General features: G+C 35.6%; 1 protein-coding gene across 2 annotated transcripts in view; it reads left to right on the top strand.

Moving 5' to 3' along the window:
* LOC117418513 (cGMP-dependent protein kinase 1-like) overlaps window positions 1–21,067 on the top strand; it is a 141,357-nt gene that overhangs the window by 73,385 nt on the left and 46,905 nt on the right. The gene's annotated exons all lie outside the window — the stretch shown is intronic.

Raw genomic sequence — 21,067 nt, 5'->3', positions numbered from 1 at the left:
TTTCTCTACCACTTAACATCACGTCTTTGCTTCATGATATCCTTGTTGCATGAAAAGAGGCTTCTCTTGGAAAAGCAAACTGTATAAGTTGCATCTCTCAGAAGATACCTTTGCTGGCAGCTGTGTAAAGCTGTTAAGTTAACACAGCCAGGAGGCAATGGCATGCGGTGATCAAACTGGAGTTTGATCAAATAAGCAGACAGTGTTTTGCAATATAAACACCAAGAATATAAATAATATTTATGATATTGTATAGTTCTGGAATTGTTAATTTGACAAAGATGGCTGTACAGAACCAGCAGCAATTACAGGGTTTATCTGCAAGGCCTCTTGTATCTACAGATTAATGTGGCATGCATTGGTTACAGTGACAAAGTCATGTAAGGAAGTACGATTCATGCACACCAAATCGTTTCACCCCCAATTCAAGATTTCATGGCAATTTTACATGAAGGTAATTGGCTTTGGCCACCCATGGGCCTTGTATGTCTGGTACCCCCAAGACACTACATTGATCTCCATGCACAATATCAAAATCTAGGTTTTACAATCAAACTTACCCCAGCACAAAAGAAAAATAAACAGGTGACTTGCTGGGGAGCCACATAAACATTAAAGCTAACAGGCAGCATGCATTTTTATGACGGCGTATTACAAAGACTTCCTGGTTGTTAAATTGAGAGGGATAATCCAGGCATGCTTAAAAAATGCCAGCTTTGGCAGACTCTGATTCAATTCACTGGCTGGAAGACCGCTAATTGGCCAAACCAGTTAGAACTGTCAGTTTAAGAGACAGGTTTTTAATAAAGGATGACTTCAGTGTTGCTGTCAATTTTTTAACACATTATGAACATGGTATTTGGCAAAGGATATATATATATATATATATAGCAAAATATCGTTCCTGGCTCCTGTAAAGCCAGTTGTCACTTTATATTTCTCACAATGCATGTTAGCGCTGTCCTTCAAAACGTCAAAGGTGGAAATAAGTTTGGCCTTTCCTGTCAGCTGGAACAGTTGGCTTAAACAAGATTTTAAAAAGTGGAAAAGGTAACACAGGCATGTAAATAGAAGTATTACAAGGCCTACCATCGTACTACATGCTAATCTATTACTTATCTATGACCTTTTGATTTAAGTACTGTTTTACCACTGCCATTATTATAATATATTATTACATTTTAAAATGCAGTAATATATTGTCTGTGCCTAAGAGAGCTTTACACTGGCATTGACAGATTTAGTTTTTGGTATAAATCACATTAATAAATGAATGAGCAATTCATAAGCAAACTGACTGATGCATAGTTTTGTTTTAGTGTTGTATGTTAAAAACATTACACAATACTATATAGCCCATATTATCAGCCTAGAACAGAGTAATTCAAAATGTCACGTAAAAAGAATATTGTTTGTTCAGAATGTTCATTATGCCCACACATCCAAATATTTTGCAAATGAGACTGATGCATGGATGAATACAGTGTCATACTGACGCAGACAAGCACATTCTTTTGACCTGCAATCCATATAAGGTTCAGGACGTTGTATTTATAAAGTAAGTGTGCAGTACAAAGACATGCAGAGCAGAGCTGTAGCAAACTGGAGCATGAGTGAGACTTTGGAGGGTTTTGTAAAGCTTGGTAAATTGCTTTTTTCTTCTTCTGAGAAAGGGTTATCGCATTCTGTTTTTAACTGGGATGGAGTTGCAGCTTGGTTAGTTTGAAGTCTTTGAGCAGATAGATATATTTGCTGTTATATAGTATTTGCATTTCTCTATTGAATGTATACATGGCCTAATAATTAAAGGGACTAAACACTAAAATTAAAAAGGTGTCAACTCAGTTCACGTCTTAACCCCATCTCAATTAGTAGTAATAGTTCCTGACTCGTAAGAGACACATACAGCTACTGTAGATGTCAACAGAGAGCTATACAATGCCATCTTCTTGGGCTGCAGTGTCATTCTTCTGGGGTTGAGAACATGAAAAGTTTCCATCAATGCGTTCCATATAAGTTTCCCAACTAAAGCATCACCATTTTCTGTGAAATACTTACGATTAAGATTGTCGGCGTTAGGCAGTGTTTTAGCTGATGGACAGACAGTACTGTCGCACAAAGTCACCAATACATATCTCTCTGCAATAAACAGTGGCTGTCCAGCAAAGCACAGCGCTCTGACAAACTCATTAACACAGTCATTGTGCGCTTTATTTCTATTAAACCATGTGTAAAAGCCACATAAGCAGATTGCTTGTCTCGCAGTTCACTATATTGTTTTAGTTTAATGTGTCGCTTATTTTTCAGTATGTTCTTTTATTGTCAGCACGAACATGTACCACAATGCAGCAGTATTTGCAGCGCTATGCATCTTCGGCCTCATCTGATCCACTTCTGCTATTTTTGCTTTTTGTATACTAATATTCATAAACTGATTTACGTTTTCTCCCCATTCCTCATCCTAGTATTTCAATTTAATTTTTAATCAAGCTAGTAGATACTGCGCCCAGCAACAGACTCATCCCGGCTGTCAGTCAAATCCTTGTGTTTAGCCAATGGCATCAGACCCTTGTATCACGTGACGCATGCCAACAGCTGTAGATTACCCCGGCAGCCATTTTCTCGGTCATTCCAAGCAACCCACACATGCATTCGTATGGTAACTAATATTTTTTAAAGGCTAGAAAAAAAACAACGATTGTCAAACACTGCTGTTATGGAACCTGCAACTTGGACAGCAGGTACCCAGGTCATATCCAGGGTGTTCAATTTTTCCTGTTTCCCAAGCCTAAAACAAATCTGGAACAGTGTTTGCGGTGGGTTAAAACCTATGGCAGGCCCCATTCGCAACTTAGTTGACAACATTACAAAAGATACTTACATCTGTTCAAGGGTGAGGTAAACGTAATGTGGTGTGATAAACAACTTTGTTTAATTTAGTCATATGTAAACTGTTGTTGCCTTGCCAATTATCTGTGAGTTTTAGGTGTATTGTAGCTGTCAAAAAGTTATAAATGAAAGTAATTTCTTCCTTCTGTATTCAGCTTCAGTTTTGTTTCAAGTCATTGTTTTGATGGCTGGTGTTGTAACGCATCATTATCCAGCACTGATGTTAACATCTATGAACATCTGTTTTGTGATGGAATTTAGCCATCTGAGGTGAGTTTGAGTTAGATCACTTGAAGAATGAAGAATGAACACAGTAAAATAGTGATCAGTCATCAGTGCATCACTGAAGGGGGGGGGTTGTTACCACCATAACGGCTGATGATGAGAAGGGGAGGGGTCAAGCTCCTGCGATGTAATCAAATTGTTCAAACTTACCATCTAAAATAGAATCAAAATCTAAATTTTTCAACAAGAGGCCTAAGGAAAGCAGAAACAATAATGAGCCTTGTTGTAAGCCCAACCCATACAGCGATACGGGTGCCATTCATCATCAGTAGGTGAATGTCTGAAGTTTTGTGCTATGAGCATAAAACATGAATCAGGTGTCTTTCCTTCAGATTTTGAAATGGTGTAGTTAAAATTTCATACTTAATTTTTAGGGAAGCTAGATTGTGATGCCTTTGATTTATACACATAAATGTGTCAAAAAACTAAAACAATTATAGAGGTTCCCCTCAGTAGGCTTGGCATGTCATGTCATTTGTAATATTCTTAATAAGAGCCATGACCTAGTTATGCAGAACTGTTACAGTGAGATTCACAGAGGTTAATTGCATTCAGGAGTCTCCTCAAGAGTACTCCCTGTGAATCGTTTGTGTAATTAAACTAAATTCAGACTTTTAATAATCAATGTCGTCATATCTATAGATTAAATATAAGACTACAGTGTGCCATTGATCCGTGATTAACTTTTTAGGTTTCATTTGTATTTTTTTTCTCCAAAATAATAATTGAAGGCATAGTTCTAAAATGTTTACCTTTGCTTTGCGTCGCAGAGATACAAGCATATTTTCTGGACAGACTGCTACTGCACTTGTCCACAGTTTACATACTAGTTATTTCTGATAAACTGTATCAACACTGATATATTACTATAACTATATGAGGTTCACCTATTTATACCATTACCATTAAAACTAAAAAATAGACCACCTTGCACTATACTGAAAATGTGCTTGTCAAATTTGAAATTATGCAACCTGCTTCAAAACTGTGACTAGAATGAAGTAACCAGTGATACTTATTCATTACATATGTGGGAGGATTATATTATCATGGCAGAGCAACATCGGGTTGCCATGGTGTTTTGGAGGCTAAATAAGAGAATTGTTGCAATCTAAATTACTGTACCAAGGTATCAATTTAGATTAGCCACTAGTAAAATCATTAAAGATACACCAAAAAAGAAAACATTCTAAAATAAAAAAGAAGATTTTTAAGGATGGTTGGTTTTCTTCTTCATCTGTGGTATATCTGTGTTTCCCCCACATGCTGTTCATGTAGAACTGTTTATCATGACTTGCTGCAGAGCATCTTATAGAAAGCATGCTCCTGGTAGCTGTGTTTGCTGACCTTTTGAAAGCAAATACATTCTTCTATAGAGCCAGAGCCTGTTTGACAGACACTGTAAACAATTTATGTAATGCATTCTGAATGTGGTATTTTAGAAATTGACCCAATAGTGGTTTATCCCCAACTATTTTTTGCTGCTGTATATTATTATTTTTTGTTTGTTTTTTGAAACACAGGGAGAATCAATCCCTGCTCTGAAATGTCACTGTTCTAGCATGTAAGCTCTCCAATAAAGATTAATGAGTTTCTAAGATGAAATAATATCTTAGGTATTACAGTACATACATAAGACAATATATATATATATATATATATATATATATATATATATATATATATATATATATATATATATATATATATATATATATATATATTATCTAAAGAAAATCTGCCTTTTCCAAGTAAATCTGCTTTACCATGTTTAGGTAGCATTGTGACTAGAGGAAACCAGTTCTATCTGTTCCAAATTGATGGATGTAGCCAGTCCTAGAAAACATTCAGATTTTGAGTACAGTTAATAATGCTGCACACTAGACAGTGTACCCGGTCTATATTAAGTATAAAGAGCTGTGTAATTTAGTTTCTAAGTTTTGCACGGTGGAAAAAAGCGAAAGGGTAGGTTAATTGTATTTAAAGAATAGCTGAGTTGTTTGGCTGGTTCTTAGGATTTATACACTATCAAAAACATGTCAATTTTAACAATACTGGTAAAAGTTCACATTTATACAGGCCGACAAACAGCAGTTAATAATCAAAACCAGCTACAGTACATCCTATGGGATTGGATACACATGTATTGATTACTTAAATACCATTGTTATTATATTGGATTCTCAATATAACTCAAAGCATAATAATAATAATAATAATAATAATAATAATAATAATAATAATAATATTATACAGTATTAACTGTAGGTAAGTGTGTGTAATAAGCCTATTAAGGGCTTTGAGTGTTTATGGGACGTCATAGGCCACAAGACCGTACGTCCAGGGGCACCACAGTGATGTACCAGATGGAACCACATTATACTGAAGAAAATTCTTTGGAAATTTGAATAGTTTACGAAATTATTAAAACTTTCTGTCCGGTTCTCTTCCACTGCAATTGCTTGTACTCATGTTCATGGTCATTAATAATTACATTGATTCTATTCGCCTGGAAATTGATGGAAAAATAAAATATTTCAACAAGATTGGAATTATTCACCTCTCAGCTCAGTTAAAACCCTAGTGTTTGCCAGATTCTTTGCCTTTGTGGCATCGCCGTTTGTGTGTGAGTGTTTGTGTGTGTGAGTGTGTGTGTGTGTGTGTGTGTGTGTGTGTGTGTATGAGTGTGTGTGTGTGTGTATTATGTATATGATATCCATTCATTTCGTTGTTCTAACACTCTGGTGTCCAGTAGATGTTCTAACTCTGGTAAAATGTATTTAAGTGCTGCTTAAGGAGTTTGATTATTGGTTATCAGGTATGCCATTATCAGGGTGTGAAATTGAAAGAAATCTCCCTCCCTTAAACTAGTTATCCTCCTTAGACTGGAGTTTATTCTCCATCTGCTATAGCTTACATTGGATATATGTGGGATTGTTGTTATTGCTCTGCAATCAATCTGCCATGTGACACTGTGCAATGCCAGGTCACCGTGGTGAGTTAGGGGTGTTGAAGTGGTGGATGGTCACTTTTACTTACCTTAGAAATATTACACTTGGCCGGTGGAACTGGGAAAACATGCCAAAAATCATACATTCTTGTTGGGCACAGAAATTCTCAACTGAGATGTCATAGTCCAGTCAATGGTCCCTCTGGCAGCTAGAGATAAGATTTTTGACATTTTGTCACAGAATGATTTGTCATTTTTACACTAGATATTCAACATTCAAATGTAGGCTCTTTACAGAATATATTCTAAATATCTTCAATCCCCCCATTCTATTAAAATGTTGTAACCAGGTAATCTTTGTCAGGTTGAACAACAAAGTGACAGTGGTGCCTGAAATGGATGCAGTCATAGCTGGAAAGGTCAGGAAACGGAATTATTTTTGTAATGTGTCACTGTGTGGTTGTGCCAATACAATCGGTATATGCACGTTGTCCACTTATTAGAAGATTAATGAGCGAGGCTGAAGATAAGTAAATAGCTGTCAAAAAGATTATGTTCAAGGAGGCCTTCAGAATGAGACACCCCCTGCTTGTATTAAAAGGGACTTCTTTGGTAAGTGTGGTTTTATCCCTGCTATACTCATCTTTCATTTATGTAAACTGCAGTGCAGGTTATCATGTTTCTAAAACAGATAATACAATTGAAATTCATTACTTAAATAATGAAAATAATGTTAATTAGAAAATAAAACTAATGAAACACTGTCTCTTCCTCGCTTCATTATTTTTAGTGCATCCAGAATGTATGTTGAAAGCGTGGTAAAGATAATCATTTATATAATGCTGCTTTTGAGAAACTCTAATCTTTTTATTGAGGATGTCTTCTTTCAGTATGTATTGAGGTTATCTGTGTCAATCAAGCCTGCGTAATTATAGGAAAGGGGACAGTAACTGTTTTTGAAATTTCCATATCTTTGCTTTTTTTTCTCCAGCATGTAAATTACAAAGGCATATGGGACATTTTGAAAGGTGACTGCTTGTTAGCGTACGGACTGATTCAAAGAAGTCTGAGACCATGAGTTCTGAGGATAGAACTACATTTATGTTCAGTTCAACTCTCACCTAATCTCTTCTTTTGTAAGAACGAGTTTGATACACTCCCATGTATTTCTGTCGTTTTTCCAAATACATAGTGCTAATATGTTCAATTCCTTGTTATCTGACAAGTAGACATCTGCCTATCCTCCCTCAGGTATGCACTGTACTAAGTGAAACAGGAATACAGATGTGCATTCTAAAGCAAATGTCGTCAGCGCATAATCATGGCTGTTGTGTTTAGAGACAGATTAGACATTTTTAAAGCTGCTGGAATGTGGATGTTGCTGCCAAATCTTAGTCAGAGCTCACAGCAGTAGCAGCATTGAAAATATCAGGGTGAAAAAAATGCAATTTAGGCAATGGTATGCCAAATGCTAAAAACTATATGCTTGTGTCAGTTTCCATTTTTTTAAAGGTCTATGCAGGGTTATATATGTGCCTTGAGCATCAGAGCACAATTAAACCTTATACCTTACTGACTATTTGTTGTTTTTAACCTGTGGTATAAAAGTCATTCAGATTTCAGGAATTAAATCACTTATTTTTAATTTCAGGAACAAATTCTGCCCTCATGTCAAAACTGTCAGATGCTTTTTTCTTTAATAATGCACTTGAGGAATTAGCCTGGTGCGGCCGTTGAATACATGCCACTGACAGACTGTAATCTCATTAAACCAGTCATTTTAGTGCCTTGTCTTCTAGATCAAATGTTAAAAGCGACAGAGTAGGATTTGATTGCTAGTACATTTTTATCTTCAAAATGTGCAATGGAAACTCAGTGGGGGTGGGGTGGGGGCTTCAGTGCATTACTGGTGTATCCCAACTACAACCCTAGTGGTCTTTTCTTTCTGTTACCTTGCTCAGGCTTACTCAGAGATGGCTCTAACAGTAAAACATGCTGGTGATTATATATAGAACACATATCATCAGTATAATAATAAGATAAAAAAGAAATATAAGTAAAAAATCATAGGGTTTAATATATTCTTTTAATAAATATATTATTGGTTGTTGTTATATGTTAAGGTGCAAATCTAAAACATAGAATATGTTACCACTGTGTGTGTATATTCATGCAGCTGTACAAATATAGATACAGTGTTGAATTACTAGTGTTGAAGTACTATGTTTGATTGCACTTGCTCAAGAAAGACCGCCCAAGAAGACAACCAGTGGACTGACTTACGTCATACTATAATAAATAAACCAAGCAGTGGCACGCAATACAAACAAAATTGTATAATAGACATTTTCTGTTCCAGACTAGTGGTAGTCCAGTAGATATTAACCATTTCACTGTCACATTATTTTAACCTCCTGGACATACAGATCTCTTGTACATATCTATTTGACTTCATTTTTACAAACCATTTGCTGTACAGCATTCCCTAGGGATGCTTTGTTTTTGTTCATGATTTGTTTATATGTTCTCTTCTAGGTCTATGATAATGTACAATGGTTAAAGTAGAACTCAATTCTGCTTCTCTGATTAACTATGCACTTTTGGTTTTCAGATTGTATAAACATATGCACTGCCCATAATGTGTCACCTCACTGCCATGTGTGAGCCCTGTGCTTCTCCTACCCAGAATGCAATGTGGTAGATATTTTAAATAAATACATAATAGAGCACACGAAACTGGGATCGATCAGCGACCCCAGCAGTTCTGAGATGGAAAGGATTGAATCTTCACTTAGGCGCAGTTAGATGAAACAAAGTGTTTAAGCATCCACAGGTTTTAGGAACAAAAGAAAATTCTTGCTTGCTGACTTCCAGGTTTCTGTGGCACCTTCTTTTCTACGAGCCCAGTTGCACAACATGAAAATGTGGAACGCTATTGTATATAGAATTTGCAATCAGAAAGATTTGTAAGATTAATCGTTTATGATTAATCTTACAAAGCACCAATACGACTTCTCCTTTAACGAATTACTCATAAGGCTCTTCCTGGGGGCTACTGGCAGTGATAAAACCTTCCAGCGTTTGATTAAAAAATAAAATAAATCTTTATGTATTTATTTATTTTTTTATTTATGTAAAATATGAGTGATTTGTATTATCACAGCTGCAGTCTTTGTATCATGTCGGCATGTGTTATAATGAATAAGCATTATATTAATAACTGTAGGTGAGAACATGTAATCGATTTGGCCTAACATATGCACCTAGTAGCTCCTTGACAATAATCTGAGATTCTGGGAGTGTATATGAAATCTAATAATAATAGTAATGATAGTAATAATCATCATTTCAGTATGATTATAGACCAGCTGAGAAATCACAAACAATACTGTGATAGTCTTCGTGTAATTATACTGGTAAAGATGCAATTATACCAATGTTGTTATACAGACCAATCAAGAAGTTTACTTGAAGAAGCCTGGTTACCGCATGATGCTAGTGTTATCCAATGCTTGCAGTATTGTAGTTACTTTTTTTGTTGTTGTTTTTGTCACCAACAAGGCTTGCCAGATAACTGAATTCAAATTGTATTTCACACTCAATAGAACTTGACTTTGACAGTAATATTATTATGCAAAGTAGGTAGGATAACACTGTTGCATGTTGAAATATCAACCAGGAGTACAGATAAAACTAACTATAACTGACAGTCTTTTAGTTTACAGAATTGATTTATACTCTTGAATGCATATTTCTGGAGAAGAATACTAAATTATTAGCATAATATGGTTTTAGATTATTAAAGGGGTGCTTGTTTTCTCAGTCTCGTACAGAAGAAGGATTGTTTGCAGTAAATGTGCATTTGTTTCAGTCCCTCCAGTAAACTGGAATGCATACTAAACAAGGAAAACTTTTAAGAACATACATGTTTTAGTCAGTAATTAAGTATTATGGCTGGGCAGCATTTGAATGTTGTAGTTTTTAAGCAGAACTTTAACGTTTTCAAATGATTTAATCCATTTAGTAAAAAATAATTTAAAAAATAACAAACCTAGATTGTGATTCATTGAACTAGAGCAAAGTGTGCAGCCTCTGCATGCTTTTTTGCTTGCTATAGGATCGAAGAAACACAGCCTCTGCATAATGGACTTTGCCTTATTTTTAATATTCTTTGCATCAGATTTGAATTACTTCCTTATTTGCTTATTTAATAGGATAGAAATAAGCTGATCTGAGTTCCATAAACTTATTTATTTATAAAAAATAAAACAAAATGCATGACAGATCAATTGTGTGAACTACTGTCCTTTATCAGAAGTTTTCTAGCAGTCTGAATTGATTTCCAGAGGCAATGTGTAGAGCTTGTTGAGCATGAAATTGCATTCAGAAATATGCTTATGCAATTATCAGTTAATTCCAGAAATTTGAACAAAAGTGTGATAGATCAGTGATACTTTACAAAAATGTTATTTTTTCAATCTTCAGACAAGTTGTTTTGGTTTCTCTTATGTTGTAGTTTGACTGCTGGCAGGCTTTGCTAAAGAAAAATCACTTGACTAAAGCACAGTGATTAAACACACCTTTCACAATTGTATGGTGCAGGGCTTTTATATCCTGAAATGTTAAATTCACCATGCCCTGCTGAATGCCCAATCACAAGAATTAAGAAGACAGCCATCTCCACAGATGCGAGCTTTGCTGTCTGATTCAATATGATGAGTGTGAGGCTCATAGTATCTTCACTATTGGGAACCGTATCATTATTTGCCAGTTTCCTTTAATCAAGAACTTGTGGGGTATTACACACATCGTAATCAGAAATTGCATTCCCTTTGCCTTTCACTCAATACAAATCTACCGTGTCATTATTTAAACAGCTTATTTTAATCAAAATTAAGGTCTACAAACATGATTGAAATGCCTGTCTAAGCCTATCAGGTGATATAAAGGGCAAAAACAAATAATGATACGTTTTATAATATGAATTTTATTTTGGCCTTATGGTTTTTTTTTTGTAAAAAGCAAGTAGTGTGTGTCTGGTGTGTTTATCATTTTAAATGACTTAAAAAAAAACCCTGCCATATAAATCTAGTCTAGTTTTGTATTCCTGGAGGATTTGCTACTTTAAAAACAGCATGTTATCATTTTAGCCAGTATCACAAAGTATGTATGTACTAGCATAGGCTCATGGTCGCTGAGCCAAAATCAAGTAGGGCTTAGTTATTCCTACATGAAATTTGCTGAGCAATCTTGGTCACAGCTGTGCACAAAAAATAATTTATTTTGAGCTGCAAGCTGTCCAATGACTGACAGGATATCTACAGATGCTGCTTGAAAAATACATTTCAGAATTATTCTTTTTTAGTAATTTAAGGCTGTGTTTGCACTGCAGTATGATGTGTAGCTGTGACAAGATGGCTCACAGTGGTGAGGTGTGGTGACGTCACGGACCAGGAAGTAACTGAAACCAAAACAGTGGATGGGCGGGTGAAGCTGAATGCAACTGGATTCAGCGTGGATTTATTAACAAACAAACAGAACAAAAGATTTAAACAAAACAGAAAACAGAAACCAAAGTGCACGAGGGCCAAACGAATAAACAAACAAACAAGTAAGTGTCGTGCTGGATAACACTATGTAACACAATTTTTGTTCCTGGGTAGTAAGTGTTATTTCCTAATTGCTTATGCCTCAAAAGTATAGAAAATGGCTATTATTCCCCACAAACTTTGCTTTTGTGACCAGGGCAGTGATATTTTGAAATGTACCTATTTCCAATGAGAAAACGGGCGAATTTGTGTCTTTTCGTTCACATAAAGTCAGAAAGAAACAACATATGAATCCAAATTAACATGTATTTATACTAAAGTAATACAAAAATGACTACAACAGATTTAGAAGTGAGTAGTTTTTCGAGATTTACGATTATACTGTAAATCACTTTCACGAATCAGCCCCCAAATGTAGTCTCCCATCATGTTCTCGTTATACTGTCCTTGGTAGCGGCGTTCAAAGTCCAGTATATCCTGGTGGAAGCGCTCGCCTTGCTCCTCCGAGTACGCTCCCATGTTCTCCTTGAATTTATCAAGATGAGCATCAAGGATATGGACTTTGAGGGACATCCTACAGCCCATTGTGCCGTAGTTCTTCACCAGAGTCTCAACCAGCTCCACAAAGTTTTCGGCCTTGTGATTGCCCAGGAAGCCCCGAACCACTGTGACAAAGCTGTTCCAAGCTGCTTTCTCCTTACTAGTGAGCTTCTTGGGGAATTCATTGCACTCCAGGATCTTCTTTATCTGTGGTCCAACGAAGACACCGGCTTTGACCTTTGCCTCAGACAGCTTAGGGAAGAAGTCTTGAAGGTACTTGAAGGCTGCCAACTCCTTATCTAGAGCTCTGACAAATTGTTTCATAAGGCCCAATTTGATGTGCAGTGGTGGGATCAGCACCTTCCGAGGGTCCACCAGTGGCTCCCACTTGACGTTGTTCCTCCCCACAGAGAAGGCAGCTGGAACTAAACACTTAGGCAGCTGGAACTAAACTGAACTGGTGGGCTTAAGGCCCCTGTATTTATACTACTATTTATATTACTGGAAAGTTCTAGAAGTTACTCCAAGTTTACTCTGCACTGAATCTATCTGGAATGTTCTGGAAAATAGGTACATTTCAAAATATCACTGTCCTGGTCACAAAAGCAAAGTTTGTGGGGAATAATAGCCATTTTCTATACTTTTGAGGCATAAGCAATTAGGAAATAACACTTACTACCCAGGAACAAAAAAAAAAAAAAAAAATTTGTTACACGGTGATCCAGCACATTTTAGCAATTGTTTTTAAATGTCGTTCTTTCTCTCCGCTCCCCGTACTCTCCTCTCTACACTCCAACCCCGCAGCACGGGCAGCTGCCGGTTCTTATACTAGAGGCCAGAGTCTGCACGCGTTTGGTAAGGATGCATGACTGTCAGCTAGTTAAATAATCAGTGGCTGATCAGTCATGCATCCTCACGGGGTTTTAAATACAAGTAATAAAAGACGCAGCACTTTTACCCACGCCGCAAACAAAAATACAAATAATTATACATAGGGGCGTGACACTCCGCCACAGTAGCCAAAACAAGCATAGTCGAAATGATGGCCTTGGTCTCACTGTGTACACTGTCATTACTAGTGCAGAACCTGAAGAGGTAAAAAAAAGTTGCTTCACGTTCAATATTTTCAAGAAAGTGCGAAACTGATGAAAGCCTACAATCATATTGGTTATTTCTGACCTCACTGATATCTCCAGACTGTTTAAGTTATCATGTATCTGTTAAATCTTTCAAAGAGTCTGGGTATACGTCGATCAAATCAACCGTTTAGCACTGAAAGAGTTAAATGGCTTTGCTCTTAAAACAAGAGGAATTTGATCAGTAAGAATGAGATGGGCAAGCTTTGAGTGTTGCAGGTTACATTTAAAATATCCTGGTCTATATTGTTTCATATTGGTGGTATGCAAATATATGTGATTGCAATTGCTAGAAAAAGACTGACACCTCACTGTGCCAATAAGTGGATCATTAAAAAATGTTGAAGGTCAATGGGTATACCTTGTGTTGTCTCCATTGACATTTTGAAGTCTGGATCAGTCGACAAAGTCCAGATCTTTTAAACAACCCATCATTTCCTAGACTTTAAGTAGCAGATTGGCACCTCCTCTTTTGCAGAGTGATTCTTGCACACATTTTACCAGCCATTTAATCCCAAGTTTATCTACTACTGAAGTCAGCCTTTAGGATCAGTTCTTGCCATGTCCTTGAGCAGCACTATGCCATGCCGTTTCCAAGAGGGTCATAGGGACCAGATCAATTTGCTACAGCTCAACCAGCGAGACAACATTTACACAATATACAATTACTTATTAAATCAGTGCTTACAGTTACATTCTTGTCAAAAGGGATTAAGTAAGCTTTTTACTGGAAGCAAACTTGCTTAATACAGTGTAATAACATTTACTGACACAATGTTCTCATCTTTAGGAGCGCTGAGTCCACAAACATTGCTAAATAATGGACTTTAACTGGGGTGAAATGACAAGAAATATCAGCCAGTGAAATTTTCTTCTGCTGGCCACGGTCAAACAGATAAAATGGTATTACATGATTTAACAATGGTGTGTTAATAATCCATAATTCAGAATAAATCTGCATAAGCGATTAAATAAGAAAAATGTGTAGACTAGTCTAGAGGGTACTGATTGTTTTCCTAGTTCTTTCTTATCAACACAATTTTACCTTTATGATGCCACTAAATTGCTATTTACTCTGCTAACAACTGAGTCAGTGTGATCATACCTTTTAAAAAATGTATCCAATCTGTCGCTAAATGCTGCTACGGGGAAAGAAAAAGCACATCTCTTTTGGAAGTTCCAGAGTATGCACTTAACATCTAGAAACTCTACCAACCACAAAACATTTTCCGTCAGTATATTGCTGAAGCAAGCAGACCCTTGGTAAATGTCTGAATTGTAAAATCAGATTAAAATATATTTTTATTTCTCCATCTATGGTCCTGGGGACTCGATTTAGGATGAGTGCCACTTGTTGCCATCCACTCACCTGTAAAAGGCCTGGATTGACCATATCATATCTACATGAGTCACTGCCAGAATGCACCCCATGCTGCTCAGCAGAGGCTGTTTCTGCAGACCAGTAATCTATTTATACTCCAGTTGAAACTTCCAAAAAAACTAAGTGAGCTCATAACTTTTCTGTTTACTGTGGCTTCTCCTTGGGCTATTGTTACCCTAATAGTTTTATTCAGTGCTTAACAATGAAAAGTTAAAAATAAATACAAATGGCATTGAATGGAATTTATGGATTATACCCAGAAGAGGCACATTATGCCTATGAATGACTAAAAGTCTAAAATAAGCTCTTATATATACAGTTGTAGTCAAAAGTTTACATACCCCAATGGAAATATATAATTTCTAGAAATGTTGTCAAAAACAAATAATTATAGAAAAAATCTTTTGTAGCAAAAGTTTTTTTTTGTGGATGAGGAAAAAAAGTTAGAAGAATTTTTTTTTTTTTTTTTTTTGCAAAACTCCAAAAATGCTAATTCAAAAGTATTCATACCCTGGCAAGAAAAATGAAATTAATAGCTAGTTGAGGCACCTTTAGCAATAATAACCTCTTTTAAACGATTAGGATATTTTTCAATTAGCTTTTGGCATGATTCTTTAGTGATTTTTTACCATTCTTCAACGTTAAATTGTTCCAGTCCATTCAAATGCGGACTTCTCTTGTGCACAGCCTTGTTCAGCTCATACCAATCAGATTTAGATCGGGACTTTGACTAGGCCATTCCAGAACCTTGATTTCTGAAGTAGATTTTGATGTGTGCTTTGGATCATTGTTGTGTTGGAATGTCCAGTTGCTCTTTAAACCAAGCTTTGTGGCGGAGGGTTTCAGATGATTGGCCAATATCTTTTGTTATGCTGTGGAATCAATTTTTCCATGTAATGTAACTAGATTTCCTGTGCCATTAGAGGAAAAACAGCCCCATAGAAGGACAATACCACCTCCATGCTTGACAGTTGGTATGGTGTTCTTTTCTTTGTACACGTCACCAGACTTTCTCCAAATGTAACGATTATAAGCGTGACCAAATAGCTTGATTTCTATTGTTTCATCACTCCACAAAACCTTTGACCAGAACTCAATCCATCATTCAAATGCCGTTTTGCAAGCTTTAAGCGATTGTTCTGGTGAAATTTTCCTAAGAGTGGCTTTTTCCTTGGCCTGCGACCATTGAGACCTTCACCATGCAGTACTCAACCTATGGTTGAAATGGAAACCCCAGTCCCACTTGCAGCCAATTCACTTTGAATATCTTTGGCAGTCAATCTCGGATTGTTATTAACTTTCCTCCCAATTATTCTACTTGTTCTTGGTGAAAGAACCGTCTTTCTTCCAGACCATGGGAGCATTGTGACAGTACCATGTACTTCTTGATAATAGAAACAATAGCTGAAATTGGGATACTCAGATGCTTGGAAATCTTATTGTATCCTTCTCCAGCTTTATGACAATAAATAATGTTCTGCCTAAGGTCTTCAGATAGCTCTTTACTTTTTTCCATATTACCTTATTGGTAATTACAGCAATCATCCTATGCCTAACCCTTTTATACTCTCTAAGAATGTTCACCTACAATCCAGCATTTTCTAGACTTTTCTAGAATTAGTTTCTGCATTATCATATTGAAATTTCTAGCACCTTGTAGACAATACTAGCAAAGGGTATGGATACTTATGAATTAGCATTTTTGGGGTTTTGCAAAAAAAATTGCTGAAATAAATAATTGTAGACATCTATGTCTTGTAACTTGTTTTCCTCATCCACAAAAGCAAAGCTTTTGCTACAAAAGATTTTTCCTAAAATTATTTGTTTTCGAGAAATTTCTAGAAATTATAAATTTCCACTGGGGTATGTAAACTTTTGACTACAACTGTATGTATATATATATATATATATATATATATATATATATATATATATATATATATATATATATATATATACTTTTTTATGTCAAATGATTAAAAGATCATTTGTTTTGGGACTCAGCCGTGTAGAAAGAAAAGTAAACACAGAAAAGTGCAGTAAACTAGATAGATAGATAGATAGATAGATAGATAGATAGATAGATAGATAGATAGATAGATAGATAGGTCTAGGTATAGCTGTAGATATAGTTGTTTGTAAACTATTTGATGAAGTACATCAACATTTTAGGAGGTGCTAGTCATTCAAATTAAGCCATTCAATTTGAGTTGGCCATCTCCATCCCACTCAGTCGAAGGCTGGTCAAAAAAAAATGAATATACAAAATTCAATGCTATCACATTAAGTACCAAAACTACTGCAACCTGTTGCACAACTAAATATTTAATGAAGCTTTAAGTAAGTACCCAAGTCAGCTCAAATCAGACACGTTCCTGTAACGGGCGAATGAGTGATTACAGTAAAATCTGAACCCCCTAATGCAAGCTGCCAGAAGAAAGTAAACTTCCATGTATTTGAAAGTATTTTTAGAAGGTGAACTTCTAGTCTTTCTTAATGAAATATTTCTGCTGGTTTGGAGATTTTATGGGCATGGGTTATACGTATTTAGATTGTACTTTAATGTTTCTAAAAAAATTAATGTAGCAAATTAATACAGAAAATGATTCTACAGTTTTTGTTTTTATGATATCTTTGTAAGATGTACATTAGTTAAAATATGCATTGCTTGCATGTAAAATCACATTTTTTATTATTTATTTCTTAGCAGACGCCCTTATCCAGGGCGACTTACAATCGCAAGCAAATACAAATACATTCAAGTGTTACAATATAAGTCATACAATAAGAACAAGAAATACAATAATTCTCAAGTGTGACAAACCACATTGCTTTCAAAGCCCATTCGTGATGTAGAGAAATATCTCCTCTTGAAAACGGTGTTCATTGGAATTATGAGGGAACATTTGTTAGGGTTCCGGAACAGCCCCAGGCTTTGTCAGCTAATTGGAATGCTAAGTAGTAGCTGATTGCCATCCTTCATATCAGTTTTGATTGTTTACTAAAATTTATTATTTCATCCTAATATAATTACAAAGCTTTTCCTACAGTATTTGCATTGATGTCCGTAAACTGACAGTTATAAAGTAGATTAGAAAATGCTAATCAATTATAGTTTAGGCTTGAATATTTTGTTCCCAGGTGCAATTATGGTGACTTGTTGTATTTTGCTTGCTAATTAAGAATGGCTTGATAAATAGCAAACAAATTGCTTTTCTATTAAATAATGTTCCCTGCAACATTACCAGTCCATTACTAAATGATTTTTGTTTTTAAATCACATTGCAAATCCTTGTCAAGTATTATAGTCTGTATGCTTGTTTTATATACTAAATGTTAAAATACATAATTTTCAGTCCTTAACTACAGGACTGCAATTTCTCTATAAGGGCTCTATACAGACTCCATCGCAAATACAGTGTAATCATTACAGGTTTTGGGCAATTCTGTATGTGTCGTATGGGACATTCAGGCACCTTTTTGATTTCTATATCAAAAACTGGTTTTAAATTAAGATGTCAAAAATGTTTTAGACAGAGTATATTACCAAAGTAAACTAAGGGTATTAATCATTAAAGAATATGTGGTCATTACTATTAAATATTGCTTAAAATGTAATGTGTCATACAGGATACTGAATCGGACCTGGATTTAGGCATGAGGTGAAAAGCATAAAAAGTCTGTGAATCTGTTAGAGATGTAAACTCTTATTTACCTTAATAGATCAGGAGAGGTACATCTAACAAACAAATGCAAATTAGAACCTGTGACAGACCCAGCTACAGTACAATATTTACATAACTAAAGTATTGTACGGGACATGAAAACAGTGTTGTACAGGACAGATTTGTCTACCTGCTCCTTAAACAAGACTACCTAAATTTTAACAGGCATACTTTCATCCTTCTGTCAATGTAAAGCAGATTATGTCAGTTAGGATATTTAGGCAATAAAAAAACAAGGTTGTAATAGTACAATACCACACAAAAGCACAAATGTTACATTTGAAACTTCATTCATATTTTCAGTAGCTTGCTCAGGCTACATGCGATTAATTAATTGCAGTAATACCTCCGAAATGACCACTTAACACACTATAATACTTTTTTATGTTGTATGAACATATTTATGGGTATCAATGTAGAAGTCTGAATTCAATTTTTCTGAAGTGTCAGTGTTTGGAATCTTCAGTAGCTCATCTATTTTTATGGACAAGGGATATATCCAGTACTTTAAGTAAGAAAGTCCTCAAAACAGAATTGACCTCTGGAACCAACAACAATAGGAGGTTGGATTTTTTTTTATTATATAACCAGCCAGATAGAAAATCTTGTCCACATTGCAGGGCCATTTGAAATATTTGCCAGATTTGTGCATTACAGATACTTCAATCTCATCACTTGTGATGCATGTTATTTTTCCTGGTTAACCAACACCCTCACAACATACCACTCCCCAACAGAGAAACCACTGGTACTTCCTGAACTATTGGTAGTATTTGTGTTGGCAGCGTGGTCTGTAGCTGCTGTGTTGTCAAGTGGAGGTGCCATGAACCCCTCAGTGGAAGTACTGGCTGTCCCAATGATACTGGCTGGAGTAGCTTCCAAGGCATTATGCCACAATTGTGTCTTTCCACTTTCAAAATCATAGCAAACTACATGCATCTTTTGTATTCCTGAGACAGGCTGTACATCTACCCAGGGGTTCATACACTGTATGTGGAAGCTGATTTCCTCTTCAGAAATATGAAACACAGTGGTCTTGTGTAACAATTTCTTAGCTTCACAAGCAAAATCTGCAGAGGATTGCACAACAGGAGTATAATATTTATTACTGTTGAACAAACAAAACTTTTAGCCCTGCCTGTAACTCCATCTACTATGCCTTTCCCATGGCTTTTGGTGAAGAACTTCCAGGTGAAGTTTTTTTTATACTTCTGTCCAAGATGTTGCAGAACTCTGACCATGTATCTATTTTTGAATTCAGAGGATGGACCATCTGTCCATATAACTTCTTCTTCTGACCTATTATCCGTTGACGTTATGTTGTCATATAGGTAATCAATGAATGCACAGTATAATCCTCTATAAATTAATCTTAATACCACAAATTGCATAAATAGTTTATTTATTCAAAAAATAAAAAGTGTTGTACGAGACATGTCCCATACAAACAACAATTGTGTTGTATGGGGACACTTGTATAATTGTTGATTGACAAAGTTACAGATGAAGTTGCCAGCTATATTCCTGGTATCTTTTTGCTACTGGTATGAGGTTAGAAAATCCTTAATGACATTCCTTTGGGATTTATATTGAACCATGGGAAGAAACATTTAGGTGTAAAAGTGTTGTAAAGGACATGGCATTATGCACAAAATTGTGTTGTCTGATTTTTCAGTAAATACATTCACATATTTATTTTTTCACTTTTGGAGCACTTTCTTGAGAACCCCATCAGGTAATCTGCAGTATCACATGTTAATTCAAGATTTTTTTTTTAAATAAAGCTACCATTCAAAAAAGCAGTGGGAAAATTTACAGTTTTTTAACTTGCATGTTAATTCATTGAATATTTTAATATAAAAAAATGTTTAAATGTGAAAATCATTCTTAATCCTAATGATCTAGATTGTTGGCTTTGGAAAAAATGCATGTTTGAAAAGATTAAGGCACGTTTATTTTTTATTACTTATGTTTGCTTTACCACGGAATCGCCCTTTTGGCATTAATTAAGCTATTTTTCGGTCTAAATGTTAGGACGTTATTAAAAGAAAACGATGCATCGACCACTTGTTTATAATAAAATACTTTTTATAATGACGTGCCCCCTGAGAGCTAATTAATTTGTTTACACAATAAATACCTACTGTAATACATGCCTAGCTGCCTCCCACATTAGGCAGCTAGTCTTCCTCACTGCCACTTTTGCAAAAGCAATTGTCTAAAATAGTGATTAAATGATCTGTGTTGTGCGGCCAACCTTGTGCAGCTCTTACTGCTAGTGCTAAATGAGAAGAGCTTTCCGTAGTACTACAGAGAAACTTAATGAAACGAAGAAGTAACCAAATACTAAATGAAAGATCTCAATGTTTACTTTTGGTTTAATGATGCTCTTCCTTTCTTTAAAAGAAAATGTTCTAGGGACAATTTTGAGTCCAGTTTTATTTAGCTTTGCTTTTTATTAACTTAAGGCATAATGTATGTCCTATATGTTTCATCATTTAATGCTTCGGCAAGTCCTGTTACTTTTGTCATTTCTGTGCTCCTCATACCCTCATGAGTTGTCAGTTTGCTGTGGTAATGTGCAATTTCCATAGGAATCTGCTTAACTCTAT

The sequence above is a fragment of the Acipenser ruthenus genome, chromosome 13 (genome assembly GCF_902713425.1).
Source record: "Acipenser ruthenus chromosome 13, fAciRut3.2 maternal haplotype, whole genome shotgun sequence".
Classification (NCBI taxonomy): domain Eukaryota; kingdom Metazoa; phylum Chordata; class Actinopteri; order Acipenseriformes; family Acipenseridae; genus Acipenser; species Acipenser ruthenus.
This window is presented reverse-complemented; position numbering and strand designations above follow the sequence as displayed.